The sequence below is a fragment of the Puma concolor genome, chromosome B1, assembly GCF_028749965.1.
Source record: "Puma concolor isolate L17-30 chromosome B1, mPumCon1.1.hap2, whole genome shotgun sequence".
Classification (NCBI taxonomy): domain Eukaryota; kingdom Metazoa; phylum Chordata; class Mammalia; order Carnivora; family Felidae; genus Puma; species Puma concolor.
Genome location: NC_141670.1, coordinates 80,732,019 through 80,756,798, shown reverse-complemented (window position 1 = coordinate 80,756,798; position 24,780 = coordinate 80,732,019). Strand labels below are relative to the sequence as shown.

At 37.6% G+C, this 24,780-nt stretch overlaps 1 pseudogene; it reads right to left on the bottom strand.

Annotated features, from left to right (window-relative positions):
• Window positions 1-443: 443 nt before the first annotated feature.
• Window positions 444-10,874, bottom strand: LOC112858948 (calcyclin-binding protein-like; annotated as a pseudogene).
• Between the last annotated feature and the right edge of the window lie 13,906 nt (window positions 10,875-24,780).

Genomic DNA, 24,780 nt, shown 5'->3' with positions numbered 1-24,780 from the left:
ATATTGCAAAAAAGCAAATTTTCTTCTGGCCTTTCTTTGATTAAATACTAAGGGAGTGATCTTAGCAAAACAGAATTTGTTCTAAACAATAGTGACTCTTGACTGAAATCAGATATTTCAACCTCAAAGAATAAATATAACTCACACCACACTGGTTGTCAATCCTTGACTCTAGCGTTCAAATGTTTCTGTTGCCCTAAGAACCTGATTTCATTTTAAGAGTCTGTTGTATTGACTCTGATATTTGTCTTTAATCATCGTCATCTTGGAAAATCTTCTCCATCTTCTAGCCAAGATTCATTTAGTGAAACCCTGCTATTTCCATTCTAAAATCTACCTTTTATCATCGTAAGGGAAAATATATTCATTTTCCTGCAGTTTTCATTGTAGAGATTCCAAATTTTCTAGCGAAAGATATCTTCAAAAAAATCAAGTGGCATGTATTTCAAAAAAACAACATCTTTATTTTCACACTCATAAAAATGGTATAAACTTACTACTTTATGAATTAAAGCTAGAAAAAAAATCACTATTTACTAGGGTTTGTATTGCCAATAAAGTCCTCTTCAACTAAACGTGGATTTAAGCTATACTCACATATAGCAAATCAAGTTGCGGCAAATAATATAGAATCTATTTTCATAAGCAACAATGGATTTTCACTGAGTTCTTCAACAGTGCTTGAAAATAACAGTGTGCTATTTAAAGAGAGCTTGTGAAATTTCAGGAATGTCATATATTAGTAAACAATTCAGAACTACATGTGTAAAGAGGCAATTAATTTGTTGAGTTAATGAAAAACAGGTTCTCCTAGTTATTTTTGTCTGTAAGCCAATTCTGGGGTGATGGTTCCTGAATTCAGAAAAAGCACTAGCTTTTCAGAACTAGCAGTTCTGTCCCCAAGGTACGGTGTAAGTGAGGTCCCATTTCTTAATTCCTGCATCATGCTTACCTTCCAACATCTGGACAAGGGTTGTCCACTAAATGGACAACATCTGGACACAGCACAGCGCAGCCGTTGTGACAGAGGAAATAGGGAACAACCAAGTAGAACAAAGGTGCAACAGGGCTCCAGCTTCCCCGCTCACCTTCCCTCTAAGGGCTAAGTCTACCTGCGCCGACCTGAAGCGACCTCAAAAGAAGCAGGGCAAGAAACTTCCTTTTACTTCAAGAATTTTTTTTTTTCAAATTTGCAATTTATGCAAAAATTCAGGTTTTATTTTTACTTATTCTTACATTTGGTGGGAGCTGATATCAGGAACTTATAGGCAAACAATAACTTTTGTTTTCTAAGTCTTGCTGAACAAAAATACACACAATGTAGCATTATCTTGCCACAAGCCTTGCTTTTTTACATCTCACAGAAGAATGCAATGTTACTGTTTCTTGAACAAAAAGCCCAGATTACTGAGGAAACCATCTTTGGAGGAAATGTTTAATAAGCCTATTTTATTTAAATAAATCCTCCAGGAGGAAATGAGAGAATTCAGTGTCTTTACTTAGAAGAAGGCTGGGTAAGTAGTCATCTGTCAAATTTATCTGCACAGCTCACCAACACCTCCTTATTAGAAACATCAATATTTCCACATCACAATTCCCAAAAATGACTTTAAAGCCTCAAAATTCTGTGTCTCCTTTGGCTTGCTTCTCTCTCGATTCTACCCAGGCTGTATTAATGGTTCGCTTCATTCATCTCGATCTTCATAAACTTTCTTTGGAACGTTCATCAGTCTCTCGCTGTTTCAGCATCATGGGAGGGCTTTTCTTTCTCTTTGCGTTCTTTTTCAACCTAAGTCAAGGCAGTCCTATTGCATGTTTTCTGCTTTCTTTCTACCTAAGAACTCTATCTTTTTTTGATCTGCTTTCCACAGAGACGGGTTTCAAGAGATTGTTCACAATCATGGACTCATTCTTCCCATTTAGATTCTTTACCAAAGATCAAAGGACCTTTCTGTGAAATGCACCTGCACATTCTCAGCAGGGACTTGAACTGCAGTTTAGGTAAGGTAGAATTTCACAAACTTACCTGACTGATACCATCCGTAATTACTGATTTCCACTGTATATCCCACTGTAATGGGAGCAACCACAGCAAACTGGCTTTTCACTGTCAAAGAGTTCTGCTTTTCTCTGTGATCTCTGCTTCACTGTGTTCTTGAGTTCTGTCTCAATGCTGGATTTTTTTTAATGTTTTTTTTTTTTTTTGAGAGACAGAGCATGAGCAGGGTAGGGGCAGAGAGAGAGGGAGATACAGATTCTGAAGCAGGCGCTAGGCTCCAAGCTGTCAGCACAGAGGCCAACCCAGGGCTCAAACTCATGGACCATGAGATCATGACCTGAGCAGAAGCTGGACACCTAACTGACTGAGCCACCCAGGTGCCCCTCCTTCCCAAGGTTAGCCAATTCCTAGAGACAGTAAACAACAGCATGCTTTTCAAATGCAAACCAACCACCCAGGGTCCACACCCTTAACCACTCCCTAATCATTCCCAGGGCCAGGTACCAAAACAACTCAGAGCAGCACACAAAGTCCAAAGCCCACTAGAATTACTCAAACTAGCCAATCCTAAACCTGTTTCGCCTGCCTCTACTGTTTCTCTGATGGAAATGGCAAGAAAGGCTCTTGCCTACAGTTTCCTCCTTTCCCTCCATCTCCTGACTGACGCCAGTGCTTCCCCAGGTGCCCCACCACCCTATCCCCACCCCTGCCCTGGTGTGGTGGGCCCCTTCCTCTTGGGATCTGTGAGTATAAGGAACTATGTTTTCAACAGCAATCATCATTTGATCTGTTGGCCTTACCGTATTTTAATAATAAAACAGCTGTGTGTCCTTGGAAAAGGGACAGAACTTCCTCCTCCATTTCTTTATCAGAAAAAAGAGGATAAAATTTCTTTTTCACAGTGCTCTTGTAAAGATCAACTAAAATAATATGCATCCTGTACTGTGTATATAGTAAGTACTCAATAAATACTGATGTTCCAAAATGAACAGATAAAAAATGTTAGAGATAACTCATTAAAGGCTACATAACTAGGAAGATGTAGAATCTAAATGTCACCCAGATTTTTCTGACTCCAAACCCCATCCTTTTTTCATGTAACAGTACATTCCCCAGTCACGCATAGTCCCTCCTACTGCACTCTGAAACATCTACCATAGTAGTAAACACATACTGGATGATAGTAAGTTATGTATAAGTACATCACTAGGACAGCATGTGCTCAACAAGTTGAAAGAAGGAAAAAGAGAGGAAACAGGGGAAGGAAAGAGGGAGGGAGGGAGGGAAAGGGAAGGAATGAAGGAATGAACAGAGGAAGACAGGGACGATCCTCTCGATCTCAGGAATACAGTTAAAATTATTTCTCTCCTGGTATCTTCTTTCATTCTGGGCCCCCAGTCTACCTTCAAATAAAGGTAAAATGGCTTTATCCCTAGTTATAAAAATTCCCAACCAGGAAACACACACCCAGTTGCATAAATTACCGTCTACCAGTCTTTTTTATGGACCCAAAACTTCTAATAACTTCTGCCAAGTTTCCTTTTCTTATATATCAACCTTCAGGATGGTTTTTTTTTTTTTTAATTTTTTTTTTCAACGTTTTTATTTATTTTTGGGACAGAGACAGAGCATGAACGGGGGAGGGGCAGAGAGAGAGGGAGACACAGAATCGGAAACAGGCTCCAGGCTCCAAGCCATCAGCCCAGAGCCTGACGCGGGGCTCGAACTCACGGACCGCGAGATCGTAACCTGGCTGAAGCCGGACGCTTAACCGACTGCGCCACCCAGGCGCCCCAACCTTCAGGATGTTTTTAAACAATTTTTTTAAGTTTATTTATTTTGGGGGGAGAGAGAGAATGAGTGGGGGAGGGGTAAAAGGTGAGAGGAAGACAGGCTCCATGCTGTCAGCACAGAGCCCAATGTGGGGCACAATCTGACTAACCGTAAGATCATGACTTGACCTGAAATCAAGAGTCGGACACTCAACTAACTGAGCCACCCAGGTGCCCTTCAACCTTCAAGATGTTTTTAAAACACCACTCTCTGGAGCTATTCAAGGTCAGGTCTGAATTTCCCCTGCCTGCAAAAGCTTGTATATACTCCAATGACAACTTCTTTCCTTCTCCTGTGTCATATACCTGGGCTTCCCAACTTAAAGTGGTCCAGAGACATCAAGTAAACATTTGACAGCTTCACCACCTTCAAAGAACATTGGCAACATAGAGCTCTATTTGATCACTCTTGACCCAAAACAGCAACTAGTATTCTCAAAACCACCTATAACTTAAAGAGGGTTTTGTGGTTTGGGTGGTGTGTTGTTATTGTTGTTGTTGTTGTTGTTGTTGTTGTTGTTTTACCTTTATGGCAGAAAGCCATAAAATTTTACGATCTAGGTGAACTATATTAGGCAAAGAAAAAAGAGATTACAAATGTTGGGTTTTCACCTTAAACATCTCTCTTCCATTCTTCCATTCCTTTGATGTCCTCACTGCCACCAGCCTTGTCCATGTATATCTTCCCTAGTCCTCCAAGTGGGAGGCACCATACACAGTGTAGTCTTCTTTGTTTTACTTTTTAATGGATAATTTCAACCATACCCAACCTAGCATAATAAACTTTAAGTGCATGTGACCTGCTACATTTTCATCCTTCATGCTGACATTAATTTATTTTAGAACTCTTAAGTTGAGGGGTCTAATTGTAACAAAAAGTAGAAACTTAAAAATCTTGCCAATTTTTGTCTCTCAAAATGCATGCATGCATACATAAATACAAAACACAGCTGACCAAAATTAAACAAAAAGGCCAAAATTCATTTTCAACAACTAAAAGCAGTTCAGATTTAGATTACAGAGTCAGACTTAGAACATCACAATTTCCTATGATTCTTGGGGAAAGTCAAATCTTGTCAGGGGCCTGGATCATTGCTAAAGTATTGGACCTAGGATTTGAATATCTCCTTTTAATTAGCAATAAAGTAATTTCTAATTTTTATTCAACTTATAGCCCATAAAATCTTGGCCTGCTAATGGAAAAAAAAGTGTAGAAACAGGTATTCCATCATACTCTTGGTCAAATCATGGTTCTTCTGATTAAACAATGTATCAAACTGGGCCAAATCCTACTAAATCTAAATTTTGCCATATTTTATATTCAGGTATGAAGCAATTTCTAAATTTTAATTCATTGCTACCGCTCTGTTCAGTTTTCTTAAAGCAATGACAACAAAAGGCAGGAAATTTTTAATATAACTTTCACTTCTGTTTATATTTTTAGCCTGTATTAGCCTTTGAGAAAACAACTTCTATAAACTCATTAATCAAAGATAAATTTTCTTTTCTGCAGCCTTTTTCTTAAAAGGCTCTAATTTTATATTATGTGCATATCTCTACTACCATTATTGACTTCGTAACAAATAGAAACCAGAACTGCTTGAAATAGTTTTCCAGACATTCATTCACTTTACTTTTGAAAACTGAATAAAAACATACAATTTTCTTTCAGTAGTCTTCTACATCTTATTGGTCATTATGGACATAGCACACATTTCCCAATAACTGCATTCTTCTGACTCTTTGTCTTTTTTTTTTTTAATGTTTATTTTTGAGAGAGAGACAGAGTGCAAGTGTGGGAAGGGCAGTGAGAGAGGGAGACACAGAATCTGAAGCAGGCTCCAGGCTCCAAGCTGCCAGCACAGAGCCCGACACAGGGTTCGAACTCATGGACCGTGAGATCATGACCTGAGCTGAAGTTGGATGCTTAACTAAGCGGCCCCCTGACTCTGTGTCTTAAAGAATCAGCTGAAGAAAATAATCTTAGAGAATGTAATATGTTACACATAGATTTTCAAATGAACACCAATCAGAGCATGTTATATAGTCTATACAATAAGATCTTTGGAAGGATGATGTCAGCAAAAATAGCACAGTAAAGCATAAAATAATATAGCACAGTAGCATAAAATTCTCTCCCCCATAAAAGTAACAATAAAAAAATAGCAAAAATTGTCAGGATCAACTTTTTTGGAATTCTGGAAATTAACCAAAGGTCTACAGCAATCCAGGGTGCATTTTATTCAAGAAAAAATGCTGAATTTTAGTTAAAAAAAAAAAAAAAAAAAAAGAATATCCTTTGAAGCATTTTCTCCTGTCCTATTCTGATCTTCCTCTCTGTAGCTCTGAGACAGCTTTAAAAACCAAAGCCTGCAATCATGGTGAAAACCGACAACCTGCAATCACAGCACAGACCAATAGCCTGATAGCCACCAGAGGGGGGAAAACGAGAGTGGAACTCCTTTAAAGCCTCATTTCCCGAGCATTGTCATTATTTGCCCTGTCTCATGGTTCCATGGAAATCTCCACACTCAAGGTTGTGTTTTTTTCCCCTGACTCAGAGCTAACTCAGTGTACAAACTTTTTCCCTAGGAGTTTCTGTCAAAAACAATTAGAGAGAATTAATTAACTTTATGGCTGTATGAAGCAATGGATAACAGTTTTAATAAACAAAATGAAATGCTGGGGGACAAGATGCCCATAGGGGCACTGAAAATCTCCCAACATATTTCTGAGAATCTAGAAGCCCACACAATGCATAGGGCTATGTATATATCCAACACTGTAACATGCTCAGGAAAGATCTGAGAAGGTCTTAAAGCCTAGAGCCTGCTTCAGATTCTGTGTCTCTCTCTTTGCCCATCCCCTGCTCACGCTCTCTCTCTCAAAAATAAATTAAAAAAAAAAAAAAGATTCTCTCTCTCCTTCTGTCCCTCTCCCCTATTCACTCTTTCTCTAAAATAAAAAAAAAAAAAAAATTCTGTCTAATCATTAGCTGACTATTAAGGTAACCAAATAAAGACTTTAGTGACCATACATGACAAAAAATACAGACTTTATAGAATTAGTTCAGAAAAGACACTAAGAAAATAAACAACCATGGGGAAGGAGGAGAATCTAATTCCTAGAGTAACCATATTATATATTTAAAATATAGTTTTCAGGGCACCTGGCTGGCTTAGTACAGCATGTGACTCATAATCTGTTTTGAGTTCAAGCTCCACATTCAGTATAGAGATTACGTTAAAATAAAATCTTGGAGTGCCTGAGAGGCTCAGTCAGTTAAGCAGCGGACTCTTGACTTCATCTCAGGTCATGATCTCAAGGTTCCTGAGATCAGGGCCCACACTGACAGTGCACAGAGCCTGCTTCTGATTCTCTCTCTCCCTCACTCTCTGCTCCTTCCTCATTCATGCTCACTCTCTCTCAAAATAAATCTGTAAACTTAAATTTTTTAATAAAAAAATTAAAAAATTTAAAAATTAAAAAAATAAAATCTTAACAAATGTACAGTTTTCAAAAAAAATTACTAGATGAGAAAAGAAACAAGAAAATAGGGCCTATACACAGGAAAGGAAGCAATCAACAAAAATATTGTCCCCAAGGAAGACCAGACACTGGACTTACTACATAATGACTTTTAGGAAGTTATTGGAATTATGTTCAAACAAGTAAAGAAAAATATGCTTGAAGAACAAAGGAAAGTAAAAGAATGATGTCACCAAACACAAAGTAGAACTAAAAAGAAAGAAATTATTTTAAACATACACCCACACAAATTCTAGAGTTAAGGATATAATAATTGGGGCACCTGAGTGGCTTAGTGGGTTAAGCGCCTGACTCTTGGTTTTGGCTCAGGTCATGATCTCACAGTTCATGAGATCAAGCACCATGTCAGGCTCTGTGCTGACAGTGCAGAGCCTACTTGGAATTCTCTCTCTCTGTCTCTCTCTGCCTCTCCTTCTATTAAAATAAATAAACTGTTAAAAAAAGGATACAATAATTGAAATGAAATATTTCCTAATGAGACTCAGCAGCAAATTTGACCAAGGGGGAAGAAAAAAATCAGCAAACTTGAATATAGTTGGTTGAGATTATTCAGTATGAGGAACAGGAATAAAAATAATAAAAAATAAAAATAAATAAAAGAGGAAAAATGAACAGAGCCTCAGAAGCTTAGGAGACAATATCAAGTATATCAACATATATATAACAGGAAACTAATAAGGAAAGGAGAAAAAGAAAGGGGAGGAAAGATTATTTGAAAAATAATGGTAAAAATCTCATAAACATGATTAAAAATCTACTCTTACAAGAAGCTCAATGACATCCAAGCAGGATAAACTCAAAGAAAGCCATACCTACACATATCACAATCAACTTGTTGAAAGAGATAAAGAAAGAGAAAATTTTGAAAAGAGCAAGAGCAAAATTGCTAATCACATACAAACAATACCAGTAATATTCACAGCCAATTATCAGAAACCATGAAGACCAGAAGACAATGGTAATGACATATTAAAAGTGCTCAAAGAAACGGGGCACCTGGGTGGCTCAGTTGGTTAAGTGTCTGACTTCAGCTCAGGTCATTATCTCCTGGTCTGTGAGTTGGAACCCCACTTCAGGCACTGTACTGACAGCTCAGAGCCTGGAGCCTGATTCAGATTCTGTGTCTCCCTCTCTCTCTAACCCTTGCACTCTGTTCCTCTCTCTCTCTCAAAAATAAACATTAAAAAAAAATTTTTTTTAAGTGCTCAAAGAAAGACTGCCAACCAAGAAACCTACACCCAGCAAAACTATCCTTCAAAACTAAAGGAGATATTATACATTTCCAGGTGAAGAAAAGCTAAAAGAATTCATTACTTGCAGAGTGCCTGGGTGGCTCAGTCAGTTGGGTGTGTGACTTCAGCTCAGGTCATGATCTCACAACTCATGGGTTCAAGCCCTGCATTGGGCTCTGTGCCGACAGCTCAGAGCCTGGGGCCTGACTCAGATTCTGTGTCTCCCTCTCTCTCTGCCCCTCCCCTGCTCGTGCTCTGTCTCTCTCTGTCTCTCAGAAATAACATTAAAAAAAATTTAAAAAAAAAGAATTCATTACTTGCAAATACTAGAGTCCTTCAAGCTGAAATTAAAAGACATGAGAGAGTAACTCAAATCCACATGAAGAAAGAAAGAATACTGGTAAAGGTAATTACATAGATAAATATAAAAGTACAATCTTCTTGTTTTTAGCTTTTTTTCTAATGTATGATTTAAAAGAAAACTGCATAAAGTAACAATTGTAAATCTGTGTTGAGAGGCACACAGTGTAAAAAGATGTAATCTGGATAAAAATAGTAGTACAAATAAGGGGAAGGGGTCACAATTAGACAGGAACAAAACTGTGACATGCTACTGTAATTAAGTTAGTACTGATCCAAACTAGATTGTTACATGTGTTAATTGTAATTCTCAGGGCAATACCAAAGGAACTAACTCAAAAGAATAGTAAAATAAATGAAAAGAGAATTAAAATGGTACACTAGAAGATACCTATTTAACCAAAAAACAGTAAAGGAAGAATAAAGGAATAAAAAAAATGCATAAAACATGTAGAAAACAAATTGCAAACCAGCAGAAATAAATCCTACCTTACCAGTCCATGCAATGAAATGTTATTAGCCATAAAAAGGAATGAAGTACTGGTTCATATACAACATGGATGAATCTTGAAAATATTATGCTAAGTGAAAGAAGTCTCAAGAGGTCACCTATTTTTATTTCATTTATATGAAATACCCAGGATAGCCAAATTCATACAAACAGAAAATAGAGTGGTGCTATGATCTGAATCCCTCCCAAAACTCATATATTGAAATCCAAACCCCAAGGTGATGGTATTAGGAAGTAGGAAGTGGGACCTTTAGGAGCTAATTAGGTCATAAGGGCAGAGAGACCTCATGAATAAAAGTGACCACACAAAGCTATCCAACACCTTCTGCCATGTAAGGATACAATAAGAAGTCTGAGATGTTTGCAAACTTAGGAGGGTCCTCACCCAAGCGTGCTGGCACCCTCCCTGATCTAGGACATCTAGATCCTTAGAATCAGGGACTATTTTATTATCCCCCAAAGCACCTATCTCAGAATGCAAACAATGAACATTGAATAAAAGACAATTGAAGGGTAGTGCTAACAGCAGGGCATGGCCTGCATCAAATCTTAAAACAGAAGAGTTGGAAACTCAGACTTGATCAATATTTCTCCAGACTTTTTTTGTTTTGTTTTTAGAGACCATTCACTAATTTGAATGATATCTCTCAATTCTATAGGCAGAAAAACCTCTGGTGTAAAGATACCAACCATAAACTTTATTGTCATGAGTACCCATCATTTTTTTTCTTTACTCCATTTCCTGTCATCATACTGGGAAAAAGCAATGTCCATGTAGTTAACGCATCCCACACTCTAGCCTCTGTTTTTATTAACATCCTCAATTCCAATAACTTCTCAATAGCACTCCTCATGAGTCACCATCCACATATAGGCAACACTCTTGAAACTTGTTTTCACCTAACACTGCCCCATGACAAAAAAATATGAATTGCAAACATCTCTCCCCCCCACCATAATCTCCTAGTTTTCATGTTTTGTTCCTCTGCCCTCTCACTTTACTTGTTCACCTATCTCAAAATAATTCAAAATACCCCAAAATACTTCTATCTTTTCTCCCATTCTATTAATCACTTATTTAGCCTAAAAAGGATACCACTATGGATAAAGTGTAATGAGAAGATAGGAGAGAAGTAGGAAATAGGGTTTGGAAAGTTAGGGAGAGATCCAATTGCATAGGGCTTTTTGGACCTGGAAAGGGGTTGGGATTTTATGCTACTGAAATATTTTATTATATTCGAATTTTATGAAAAGCCATTTAAACAGAAAAATTACAAGTTGATTTACAATTTTAAAAGCTTCCTCTAGTTCTTGTAGGAGAAGAGTGTAAACAAGGAGGTCAATAAAGAGGATAGTGTAGAAATCTCGGTAGGAGATGATGGCATTTTGGACATAAGTGATTCTAGAAAAAATGAAGAAAAATCAATATATTTAACATGTATCTTGGAGATATAATAAACAGGATGCATTAGATGTGTAGGATGACAGAAAAGAAAATATTTTTTTCTTTTTTTCTAAAGCCATTTTCTTTAAGTTTATTTATTTTGAGAGAGAGAGTGCATGCACAAGCAGAGGAGGGGCAGAAAGAGAGAGGAGAGAGAATCCCACGCAGGCTCCATGCTGTCAGCACAGACCCCAACAGAGAACTTGATGCTGTGAACCACAAGACCAAGACCTGAGCCAAAACCAACAGTCAGATGCTCAACTGACTGAGCCACCCAGGTGTCCCAGAAAAGAATGTATCCTTAATGATACCTTGGGTTTTGGCTTCTTCTTGGTGAATTGGCTTTTTTCTCATTATATAATATCCTTTTCTGTCTCTAATATTTTTCTTTGTTCCAAAGTCAAATTTACTTGATATTAATGCAGCCATTTGGCTTTCCTTTGATAAATGCTTGCAGGATATGTTTTTTTCTATCTTTTTACTTTCCATCTGCATATATGGTTATAATTGAATTTCTAATAGAATATAGTTGGGTCATGTTTGTTAATCCAATCAGTCAATCCTTTTCATTTAATTGACATATTAGGCCATTTATACTTAATATAATTATTGCTAGGGCTTAAATCTGTCACTTAAATATTTCTTCTCTGTTTATTTTCTTTGTTTATTTTCCTCTCCATTTTCTTGTTTCTACTTTCCTGTCTACTACTTAAACATTTTTTAAGAATCCATTTTGAATTACCTATACTTTTTAAAATATCTCTTTGTACAGTTTTTTTTAGTGGTTGCTCTATTACATTATCTTTTTTTTGAATTTTTTTAATGTTTATTTATTTGGTGGGGGAAGGGAAGGGGCAGAGAGACAGGGAGACACAGAGTCCAAAGCAGGCTCCAGGCTCTGAACTGTCAGCACAGAGCCCGACTCAGGGCTCAAACTCATGAGCTGTGAGATCATGACCTGAGCCAAGTCAGATGCTTCACTGGCTGCGCCACCCAGGTGCCCCACTATTATATTATCTATCTAGCTATGTAATTATCCAGAGATATTATCTAGATATTACATTAATTATGTGTGCATGTATGTTATTTTATATACATATTTATAATACATAAAATTACAATCCGTGGATATCATCACTTCTTTGTCTGAAGTATAGATGCCTTACCTTCCATTATGTCCCTTTACTCTTCTCCATTTACAAAATAATTATCCTAAGTAATTCTTCTACATTCATTTAGAACCACATGGGTGTCATAATTTTTGTTTTAACCACCATACATAATTTAGAAAATTTAACAACAGAAGGAAAGTCTATTTTATTTACTCATATTTTAACTGTGTTCTTACTTCCTGACTTTCTAAGGTTCATTCTTTTATCATATTGTTTCTGTTCAGAGAACTTCCATTTTAAGATAGTTCTGCTGATGACAAATTCTTAGTTTTCCTTCATCTGAGAATGTCTTGATTTCCCCTTCATTCCTGAAAAAAAGAATTCTGGGTTGGCAGTTCTTTCTTTCAGCATCTGATAATATGGAATCCATATTACTTACTTTTGGAATCCATTGTTTCTAGTCAAAATCCAGAATCGTTTGAAATTTTTCTCTGGTGCTTCAAACTGCTTTCTTTTTAGTATTCAGAATTTTAATATGATGTAACTTGCCATAGATTTGTTTAGGTTTATCCTGTTTGGGATCATTCAGCTTCTCGAATCTGTAGATTTATGCCACTCAACAAATTTGGGAAGTCTTCAGCTATTATCATCATCATCATCATCATCATTATTATTATTATTATTATTATCATCCATTAGTCTTTGAATATTTTTTTAACTCCACCCTCTTTCTCCTTTCCTTCTGGGACTCTGGTGACAAAAATCTTTTCTTTTAGTCACACAGGTCCCTAAGGCTCTGGTCCTTTTTGTGTTTTATTTTTTTCCTAGTCCGTTTTTTAAAGTGTACTTTCTGGGGGCACCTGGGTGGCTCAGTCAGTTAAGCATCTGACTCTTGATCTCAGCTCAGGTCTTAATCTCAGGGTCATGAGTTCAGGCCCCATGCTGGGCTCCATGCTGGGGTGAAGCCTACTTAAAATAATAAAAATAGGGCGCCTGGGTGGCGCAGTCGGTTAAGCGTCCAACTTCAGCCAGGTCACGATCTCACAGTCTGGGAGTTTGAGCCCCGCGTCGGGCTCTGGGCTGATGGCTCAGAGCCTGGAGCCTGTTTCTGATTCTGTGTCTCCCTCTCTCTCTGCCCCTCCCCCGTTCATGCTCTGTCTCTCTCTGTCCCAAAAATAAATAAACATTGAAAAAAAAATTTAAAAAATAATAATAATAATAAAAATAAAAAATAAAGTGTACTTTCTGTACAGGACCCAATGCCAAGAGGAATCTCCTTGGTTAGAACTTCCTCCCATGGGGAGGGGGAGGGGAACAGGAAGAACCTAGTAGACTTTGCCACCAAGGACCCCTCAGTCCTAGCCACAACTACTGCTGAAGACATGTACGTTGACCATCAAGGACCTCTTCAGTTTTGAACCTCTGTCATTCTCAACTGTCAGAGCTACATGGAGACTTCACCTCTCACAATGGAACCAGAGACTCTACAGTCTATCTGGACAGCATGCTTGCAGCAACTCCTAGTTTTTCCCACCAAAGCCATTCCAAAAAGGCTGGGAGAGGTGACTGCACCCTCAAATCATATATTAACACAAGGTCACCAGAAACATGGAAAAGCAAGGAAATATGATACCGCCAAGGAAATATGATACCACCAAAGAGACACAGTAATTTTCCAGTAACTTACTCCAAAGAAATGGAGATCTACAAGTTACTTGAAAAAGAATTTCCAGATAATTATCATAAGGAACTCAGTAAGATTTAAGAGAACACAGACAACTCAACAAACTCAAGAACATAAGACATGAACAAGATGAGACATTCAACAAAGAAATAAATAAGAAATCATAAAAATAAACCAAACAAAAATTATGAAGCTGAAGAATAAAATGAAAAATGCGATATAGAATGTCTTGTTCTGTTTGGACAACTATAACAAAACATTATAGACTGGATAGCTTATTAATAACAGTAATTTATTTCTCACATATCTGGAGGCTGAAAGTCCAAGATTATAGTGCCAACATAGTTGGTTCTAGAGAAGGCCTTCTTCCAGACTGCTGACTTCTCGCTGTGTCCTCACATGGTGGAAGGGGCAAGGTAGCTCTCTGGACCCTCTTTTATAAGGGCATTAATTCCATCCATAATGGTTTCACCCTCATGGCCTACTACTTACCTTTTTAAGATCCTACCTCATAATATCATTATATTGGGCACTAAGATTTCAACATATGAATGGGGGGTGGGTGACAAACACCCAGACCATAGCAAAGAGCTTCAAAAGTAACTTGATCAAGCAGGATAAAGAAAACAGGGAATAAGCTCCTTGACATTGGTCTTGGCAGTGATTTCTTAAAAATGACACCAAAAGCAAAGGCAACAATGGCCTGGGTGGCTCAGCTGGTTGAGCGTCTGACTTCAGCTCAGGTCATGATCTCATCATTCGTGAGTTCAAGCCCCGCATCGGGCTCTGTGCTGACAACTCAGAGCCTGGAGCATGCTTCTGATTCTGTGTCTCACTCTCTCTCTCTGCCCCTCCCCTGCTCAGGCTCTGTCTCTCTCTCTCTAAAAACTAAATAAACATTAAAACAAATTTTTAATTAAAAAAATCAAAAATGAAAACAGGATCTCAAGGAGATATTTCTACCTCCATGCTCATTGCAACATTATTCTTGATAGCTAATATATAGAAACAAACTAAATACCCATCAATGAATTCATGGTACACACACACACACACACACACACACACACACACACACACACACACACTGAATGTTATTCATCCTCAAAAAAGAAGGAAATTCTGAAATGTACAACAATGTGGATGAATTTAGAGGGTATTACTAAGTGAAATAAGCCAAACACAGAAAAATAAATATTGCATGGTATCACTTATGTGGAAGTTTTAAAAGTCAAACTTAGAGAACAGTTGAATAGTGGTTGCCAGGGGCTGGGGGCAAGAGAGGGAAAGAGATGTTGGTCAAAGGATATAACCTTTCGGTTATAAGAGAAATAAGTTCTAGAAATCCAATGTACATCAAGGCAGTACAGCTAATAATAATGTATTCTACACTTGAAATTTACTGAGAGTACATCTTACTTGTTCTTACCCCCCCACACACACAGTTAACTATGTAAGATGATAAATATGTTAATCAACCTATTGTGGTAATGATTACACGACGTACTTATATCAAAACACCACACTACACTGCACACCTTAAATATATTCAATTTTTAATTGTCAATCATATCTCAATAAAGCTGGGAAAAATTAAGTTTCATTTTTCTCTGTTGTTTACACTGGGCCATTTCTTTTTTTCTTCTAGTTTACTGATTCTTTCCTCTGTCCCATCCATTCTGCTGTTGAATCCATCCACTGAACTTTTTATTTTGGTTATTGTATTTTTCAGTTCTAAATTTCCCTTTGATTCTCCTTATATCTTATATTTCTTTGCTGAGACATTCTAGCTCTTTACTGAGGCTTTTCACTTTTTCATTGGTTTCAAGAATGTTCAAATTGCTTGTTTTAGCATTTTTATTGTAGCTGCTTTAAAATCTTTGTCAGATAATCTAACATTCTGTCATCTTGGTGTTGACATCTATTGATTGTCTTTTTCATTCAGTTTGAGAACTTTCTAGTTCTTGGTATGATGGGTGATTCTGAATTAAGAACTTAAACATTTTCCTATTGTGTTGTAAAACTTTGTGTATATATATTTTTATTTATCTATTTATTTTTTGAGAAAAGTGCAAGCAGGGAAGGAGCAAAGAGAGAGAGGAAGACACAGAATCTGAAGCAGGCTCCAGGCTCCAAGCTGTCAACACAGAGCCCGATGCAGGGCTCAAACCACACCTGTGAGATCATGATCCAAGTCAGATGGACACTTAACCAACTGAGCCCCCAGGTGCCCCTAGAACTGTATTTTATTAAATCTTCTGTTTTAGGTAATTTTTTTCCTCTAAAACTTCTCAGGAAGGTCAAGAGAAAGTTGGCACTGCTGCATTTCTGCCAGGTGGAGGCAGAAGTCTAAGTTTCCACTTAGCCTCAACTGACACCTGCAGTGGGGAGAGTCTCCTCATCACCAGCTGCTAGGGTGGGAGCTCCAGCTCTCTGTGCGGTCTCCACTGACACCACGGGGCTTTATCATAAGTCTGACAGGATAAAAGTCCCTACTTCTCTGACACCACTCCGGTGGGATTGATGGGCTACCTTGTTCTAGCCTTGTCAAGATGAAACTCTAAGCTCCCCCCATTCCACCTTTGCTGGTGTGGGCAGCAGGGAACCATAGTTTTTGTATGGTGTTGGACTGGAATAGAGAGCAGTTAATGTCTAAAAGTCGTCTGATTTCCTAGACGACCCCTTTCCTGGAATTTTGGATAGAAAGATACTGCTTTTATGGGACTCTGTCTGCATTCAGTAGCATTTCTAGGTTGCTGGCTTTTCAGATCCAATTCTCAATTCCCAAGTTCCCAAGTAAGTCTGCCTTTTGCTCTCCATCTTTCAGTGGCTTTTAATGTTTATTTTATATATAAGGTCCAAGATTTTTAGCTGTACTTACCAGGAGGAATATGGAAAAGCATGTCCAGAAGTAGAACTTTATTTTAACTTTATTTTAAATATTAGAGATACGGTTTTTATCTACAATGTCCTTGGGAATACTACTCTACTCATTATTCTCTTTTTTTCTCTTACAGTAGTTTGTGTAGGACTTAACCACAGTCATTTGTGTTGTTCATGTTTAAGCACAATAAGTATTCCTGAGCTCCCAGGGGGAGCCCCCTCATTAGGGGAGTAGGGTGAACCAAAAAAGCTTTCTTAGTTTTGTGGTTACAGGGCCCACAGTTCTATCATTAATGACTGATAATTCCACATATGTCCACAGTTCTTTCTGAAATCTGCTTTCCTTTCTCTCTTCCTACTCTCATTGGAGTCTTTTTCTTTGTCTTTAGTATCAGTTTGGTTCTACTTCCTACAGCACCTTTTCAACAGGGTTTTGTTCTGGAAAGGAACTTTGGCAGGTTTCAAGCCTTCACAGGCTGACAGCAATGTCAAGTTTTTGTGTCTCCCTGAACTCACACACACATTGGGACTTACAAAGTCCAAACTCCCAGTTTAAGCTGGTTTTCCCAGATTGCCTGAGTTCCCTCCCACTTGTGAGGGGAGCCCCTTTCTTTCAAGGGTGAGCATTTGTTATTGATTTCAAAAGTTCCTAGCTCTCAGTTTCCTTCTGCACTTTTAAGCATAGCCGTGTTTTGCCATATTTTGGAGTTTGGGGCTCTCTGGTCATCTAGTTTTGTTGAAAATGCTGCCTGTGGGATTTTGGTCTTATTATCTTAGTTTCTACATCTGTTTTGTGCGAATATTCATGCCAATTCAAAAACTGTTGAATTGCCACATGGCCATTGAATTGTCACCATTGTCACATGGCCTTCCCTCAAAATCCTCCTTTAAAATGGATAAACTCCCGGGGCGCCTGGGTGGCGCAGTCGGTTAAGCGTCCGACTTCAGCCAGGTCACGATCTCGCGGTCCGGGAGTTCGAGCCCCGCGTCGGGCTCTGGGCTGATGGCTCAGAGCCTGGAGCCTGTTTCCGATTCTGTGTCTCCCTCTCTCTCTGCCCCTCCCCCGTTCATGCTCTGTCTCTCTCTGTCCCAAAAATAAATAAACGTTGAAAAAAAAAATTAAAAAAAAAAATAAATAAAATAAAATAAAATAAAATGGATAAACTCCCTCCTCTATAACATCATGTTTCAAAGTTTCATTTGCCTTCAAATTCTACTGAATTCATTCTTGCCAAAATCACCAGTTACATTCTTACAATTAAACCTGCTTTCCTGTTTTTTCTCTGACTACTCCAAATAATTTATTTGATTTTTAGCCAAACAGTAGCATTCAATTCCTTGAGTGTGTGTGTGTGTGTGTGTACGTACATGTATATATACATACACATATATACATATATATACATATATATATGTACATATATGTGTGTATGTACATATATAGACATATACATATGTGTATATACATATATATACATATATATGTATATATATACATGTACGTATACACACACACACATATATATATGTATACACACACACACACACACACACACACACACACACACACACACACACATATATCAGGACCTCGGCACATGCTGGTATTTCTAGCTAGATGCACTTTCCTTTCCTCTCCCCACATTCATCCCCTCTCAGATTTCAACATTCACCAATTCCTCAAAACTGGGTTGTGTCTCATATACATTTCTTACTTTGTGCTCAAGCTTGTAGTTCTTAGAATGCTGTATCATAAATGTCCATTTATTGTTACAGAAACTGGTCTGGATCACCTGGCAGAAAAACCAAGCAGCACTGGGAGATCTTGGAAGGCAGGTTTATTTTACACCGGTGGGCTCAGAGGAGATCATTCTCCAGAGGTCTGAGTCCCAGTCATAAGCAGAGGGGACAATTTATAGTCCGTTACTTTGCATTCCTCATTAGTAGTAATTTGGTGCCAGCAGCAAGCAGGGTGGGAAGAAGAACCCAGAAGGGGAGTCTTCAGGCAGGGACTGCGATTCCCCTATCAGTCCTGTCGGCCATCTTACAACAGATTTTTCCCTATCGTTCTCTCTCAATCCTCACCATAAATAATTTCTTTCAGAGTAGGTGCAATGTTTTCTTCACCTCCACAACCTTAGTCATAGTGTAATCCCTAGTACATTCCTCCAGTAAGTATTGAATGAGTTAATGAAAAAAAAAAAAAGAGTCCTTTTATCAACCTAGTCTTTTCAGCATAAATATGTTCACAAATAATCTTATTTTTATTAATAGATGTATTATTTTACTGAACATGCAGGCAGTCATCCATACTGCAACAAATTTACAGAAGTACCAAGAAGTAAAATTAAGATCACCTGTGCTATAATAATCCCGATATTCAATGATAACTGCTGTTAAAATCTTTAATTTATATCCTTCCTCTGTGTTTATACCTATATATGAGAATAATCTTGCAAATAGTCACTTTTGAAGTTTTATACATGAGGAAGCTTAAAATGAAACTGTTTCAAATGTGAGGCAACATGATGTAGATGTTGTATAGGCTCTCAAGCCCAGAGTGCCTTAGTTCCAACACTGTCTACCACTTACAAGCTATGTAAACATGGACTGGTTACAGCACTTCTCTGGGCCTCTCAGTTCAGTAGTAAAATGGGCTTAATGACAGTATCTGTCTCATGGAATTGCAATCAGGGCTAAATGAAGTAACATTTGTGACGTATTTAAAAGAGCCCCCTGCATGAAAGTTTGCAGCTAAAGACATAAAATAAATAATCGTGATTCTCTGCATGCTTCTCATCATAACATCCTGAAAAATAACATTATGCAGAGAAATTCTCAGCCAGACTGGAAAGTAAAATAAAAGAAAAAGAAAATACTTCTTCTTCTGGAAGAAAGAGGAAGTCATGAAAGGAATAGAGCAAGGAGGTCAAATTCCAAACCTCCATGGGATATGGGAAATGAACTACAGAGACACTCAAATGAATACCAAAGAGTAACAACATCAAAGCTACTGCCCACTCTTCCAGGTGTTGTCTAGGGGAGGCTGCAAACTCTCTCAGAAGTCCTGCCTTCAGCCTAGGACCACATCCAATATGGTGCAACAGCAGTAGTGCAGCACCATCAGAGGGAAGTGGATAGATAAATCTCTTTGCTGTTGTATGTGGTATGAAGGAAATGCAGATATTCTTTAACACTCCTACCCAAGGTGGAAGACCGGTGCCACAGAAAAGACCCAGAATCAGGAAATAGATATTTCCAAGGGCCAGGACTTCAAAACAGAGGCAAAGGACAGTTTATGACCAACAGTAACAGACAGGTCACAGGCCTGATGACCAGGCAGGACCAAGTACACCAGCAACAGGTTCATGAGAAGAAGCCAATGCCAAAGAAAAGTGGCATAACACCACTCAACAATAGGGTAAAAGTGACTGAAAGGACCACCAAGAGACCCCTGCAAACACACCCAAGCCTACTCTCTCTAGCCAAAAAGTCTTATCTGTGGAGATACACCTAGAAGCCAGATACATTGAGGAGAAGGGGGAAGGGCAAGAACTGTGTTAAGTTAAAGATTTGCACAAATAAGACTATCTTTAAAATAAAAAACCTCTCTGAAGCACCTGGGTAGCTCAGTCGGTTGAACAGTTGAGTGTCCCACTCTTGATTTCAGCTCAGGTCATGACCTCTTGGTTCAAGAGAGTGAGCCCCCCACTGGGCTCTATGCTGACAGTGTGGAGCCTGCTTGGGATTCTCTCTCTCTCCTTCTTTCTCTACCCATCCCCTACTCACATGTGCTCCTTCTGTCTCTCAAAAAATAAATAAATAAACAATAAATGTTTTTTTTAAAGCCTCTTTTTAACCTGAAGAAAATAAATCACACTTAATAGGCCAATCAAGTAAGACACATGCACACTGCTACACTGAGCCTAACTAGATGAAGGGGCCAGGAGCAATATGAAATTAGTTAAGAGTAGTTGAGAGAAAATGAAGAAGCTATATTTCTTTGTACCATTCAGAAATGACATATTAAATTACCAACTATTCCACATAGTTGTTTTTTGTTTTTTTTAATTTTGGGATCATATTTTGCATATAATGTGCTATCTTAAGAGCATGTGGGGGAAAAAAAAACTTTTTTCCATTACATTCTTCCAAAATGTATTTTATAACCAATAAAAATTCACAGAATGAGCATAATTTATTTAACTTATCTTCTACAATTGGACATTTAAGTTGCATGCAGTTTTTCCCTGTCCTAATTAATGATTCAATGATTATTTATATCTCTATTTCTTTATAATATATTCTTCATTGTGGAATTCCTGAATTGAGGCAACACACAGTTTGTTATCTTTTAATACTTATTACCAAGTTGTCCTCTAGATAAAGTTCAAGCTCCTTAGTAAAAAAAAAAATCTATTATAATTTGGTTTCTGTTTCCCTGTGCAGCTGAAATTCTCTCTATCCCCATCTACCCCAAACCATACACTTCAGCTAGTCTCTACTCTCTATTACTATTAGGACCTTATACTTGGAATTTCTTCTTACTGAAACACTTTCCCTCATTCCTTCAACTTCTCTTTTGCCTGGCTGAATTCTCCTCTTTGCTTAAGTATTAACCTTAACCTCATCTCCTCCCCCTCTCTCAACCTCTGCTTGCACCTCACACACAACTATATTGAGTCCTTTCCAAATGATAATTTGATCTCCTTAGTAAATTAATAAACCTTCCCAACTGAGTAAGTAGTCTTCTTGTCAGAGTAGTAATATAGCAAATAAAGACAGAATTAGATTAGTAGCTACTAATCTAACTTTGTAGCTACTAAGTTCCAGGTACTATGCTATCCACTAGAGGTATAAGCATAAGACATGGTCAAATGAATACAAATGTCCAATAAACGGCTGATTAAAATTCAACCTAATCAGAGGTCAAGTAAATAGCAATTATAGTGCAATACCATTTTTCTCCTATAAAGCCTCCATTTTTTTTTTTTTTTTTAAATTTTTTTTTTTTCAACGTTTATTTTTTTTGGGGACAGAGAGAGACAGAGCATGAACGGGGGAGGGGCAGAGAGAGAGGGAGACACAGAATCGGAAACAGGCTCCAGGCTCCGAGCCATCAGCCCAGAGCCTGACGCGGGGCTCGAACTCACGGACCGCGAGATCGTGACCTGGCTGAAGTCGGACGCTTAACCGACTGCGCCACCCAGACGCCCCAAGTCTCCATTTTTTTTAAATTGATGATATCCTGCAATGAAAAAAATGTAGGAAAAGAGGTACCCTCATACCTAGCTGGAAATAATGGACATTGTTATAGCTTTAAGGAGGGTAATTATAAAAAAAAAAATTCTACTGATGTAATTTTAGTGTATATATTGAATGAAAAAACAGACTTAAATGTATGAAGCTTTTCATGAATGTTTAGTAAAATTTACTATATATGTAAAAAGTAAAAGATTGAAACCCATAATGTTAACATGGGGTGGGGTTGGAGTGAAGGAGATTATTTTTCAATTTGAATCTTCTCAAATGTTCTAAGTTCCCTACAACAAACATCTATAAAATTTTGTCAAGAGAAAAAAAAGTATTTACAAAAACCATACTCTATTACCTTCAATCAGCCTCTTTCAAGTTAAGAAAGCCAGTTTTCTGGAAGGCCTCTCAATGAAAAGGTAATCTAGGTTCTAAGCCTACAAACTGAGAAACTAGATCCTGATATTTAGAATTCAACCAAGATGCAACTACACCATAAGTTCAAGCCTGAAACAGGCACTAACATACCCCTCATATCATTAGTTTATTCATCAATTGACATTTAACTACATATAACAGACCATCCAGATTATTTTATAAAAATGTTAATTTAGACATGGTAATTTCTAGGATGTCACACTGTCAATATTTCTTGCTTCAGGAAAATGCTGTATATCTGTGCCTTTCATTTCTTGACAGAAAACAAAGACTTCATGAGGAGTAAGAACCGCTTAGTCACAGATTATTTAATTTCCTTTCTTACTAAAGCTTATGAGTATTTTTCAAAGACTAAATAAACTGTTTTCCAGTTTATCTTTATTCTCATGCTTATTTGGCTTCTTCAAAGAATTCTGATAGAAATTACTCTGCAGATAATTTCAGTTGTAAAGACAGATTTTTTTCATATAGAAATTACTCTGCAGATAATTTCAGTTGTAAAGACAGATTTTTTTCATATACCTTTATTTTGATCAAATCTCTTAGGAGATGTTGGTGTGGGAGGAGGTCTTCTTAAATGTTTTTGAATCCATTATGTGAAATGAAACCATCTGTAACCTTTTCGAAGCAAAATCTCAAAGAGTACAGTCATCTGATAATGAAAGCAATAAACTGGACATGAAAACACGATGGCCAACACTGTCCAAGAGAACCCTAACCTAGGAAGTTTCATAAACCCAGTTAGTCTCTCCCCACTTCCATTAAGTAGAATCTGTCAAGCAATCAGATTTTAATGGCTCTAATAGCAAACTGCTGGAAACTGGACCAGATTCTCAAAAGCTTTCACAATTATTCACCAAATAGCCAGAGACTAAAAACATGAGATATGATCAATCTGGGACAAGAAAGACCTAAGAAGTTATAATCAGCAACTTGAGCCATCTGGGAAGGCTCTCCCTTCTTTTAGGTCGCGGTTTGGAAACTTCAATAATATTAAGCTTTGGATTATCATTTTAAATGATGTGGAACAATATTTATGTCACGAACAACAGAAAATAAAGGACAGCTGGAGATACAGATTCCACTCTTGTTACATGCTGTGGCATGTTGAGATTAAGACATGATGAGGCATTTACACACTTGAAGTAAAGGTGACTTCCTACACAAATTTTGTAATCAATCCTGTTCTCAGACCTGCCACTTGAAGATTACACTGCCCCCACCCCCAAAATACACAACTTTCTGAAAATTTAGGAAAATCATTATCACCTAACAGCAATGACAATATTTTTTTTCCTACAGAGCTTTCTGGTTTTCATAGGTCTTTTGTCTACAGAATTTCAGCAGTTTGAAGTAGTAATAAAAACTTTGCTCCCTGAATCTCTCTGAGTTTGCTACTCAAAGTTCAGTCCTGCACCAGCGGTAACAGGATTCCCTAGAATCTTGTTAGAAATTCAGATTCTCAGGTTTACCCCAGAACTACTAAATAGGAATATACATTTTAAAAACATCCCCAGATGATTCATATGCACATTAAATTTTGCATGTATCAGACTCATCTAGAGTGTTTATTTAAACATTAATTCCTGGGTCTCACGTTGAATTTTTGATTCACCAGGTCTGGAATAAAAAATAGATTTCATATTGCTAACATGTTCTCAATGAGGTTCATGTTGAGTCTGGAGACCACACTTTGTGAACCACTGCTCTGGTTGCTTTGGTTTGGTAGTTTGGTAACAGATTAACCTTATGTCAAGGAAAATAATGAGTGCTAAGGATCTAAGTTTAGGCATATTCCATTGAACAGGTACTACCATGACTAAGATGATATTTGACCTTATGTCCACATAAAACCTACACATGGATGTTTATGGCAGATATATTCATAATTGTCAAAATTTAGAAGTAACAAAGATGTCCTTCAGCAGGTGAATGGACAAACTGTGGTACATCCAGACTATGGAATACTACCACAGCGCTAATAAGAAGTGAGCTATCAAGCTATAAAAAGACACAGAGGAATACTTAAGCACAAATTACTAAGTAAAAGTAGCCAGTCTGAAAAGGCCCCATAATGTAGGATTCCACCCATATGACATTCTAGAAATGGTAAACAATGGAGATAATAAAAAGTTCAGTGGTTGCCCCAGATAGCAGGGAGAAGAGATGCATAGGCACAGCAAAGAGGATTTTTATGGCAGTGAAAATACTCTATATGATATTACAATGATAGATATATGTCATTATAAATTGGCCCAACCTCATAGAATGTTTGGGTTATTATAATGTGTCAGTATAGGTTCACACTTGATAAAAAAAACAAAACAAACAAACAAACAAAACCTCTGGTGAGTGATGGGGGAGGATATGCATGTATAGGGCAGGGTATATATGGGAAATACCTGTACCTTCCTCTCAATTTTGCTGGAAACCTAAAACTGTTCTTAAAAAAAAAAAAAGTCTAAGATGATAGGTAGGTAGGT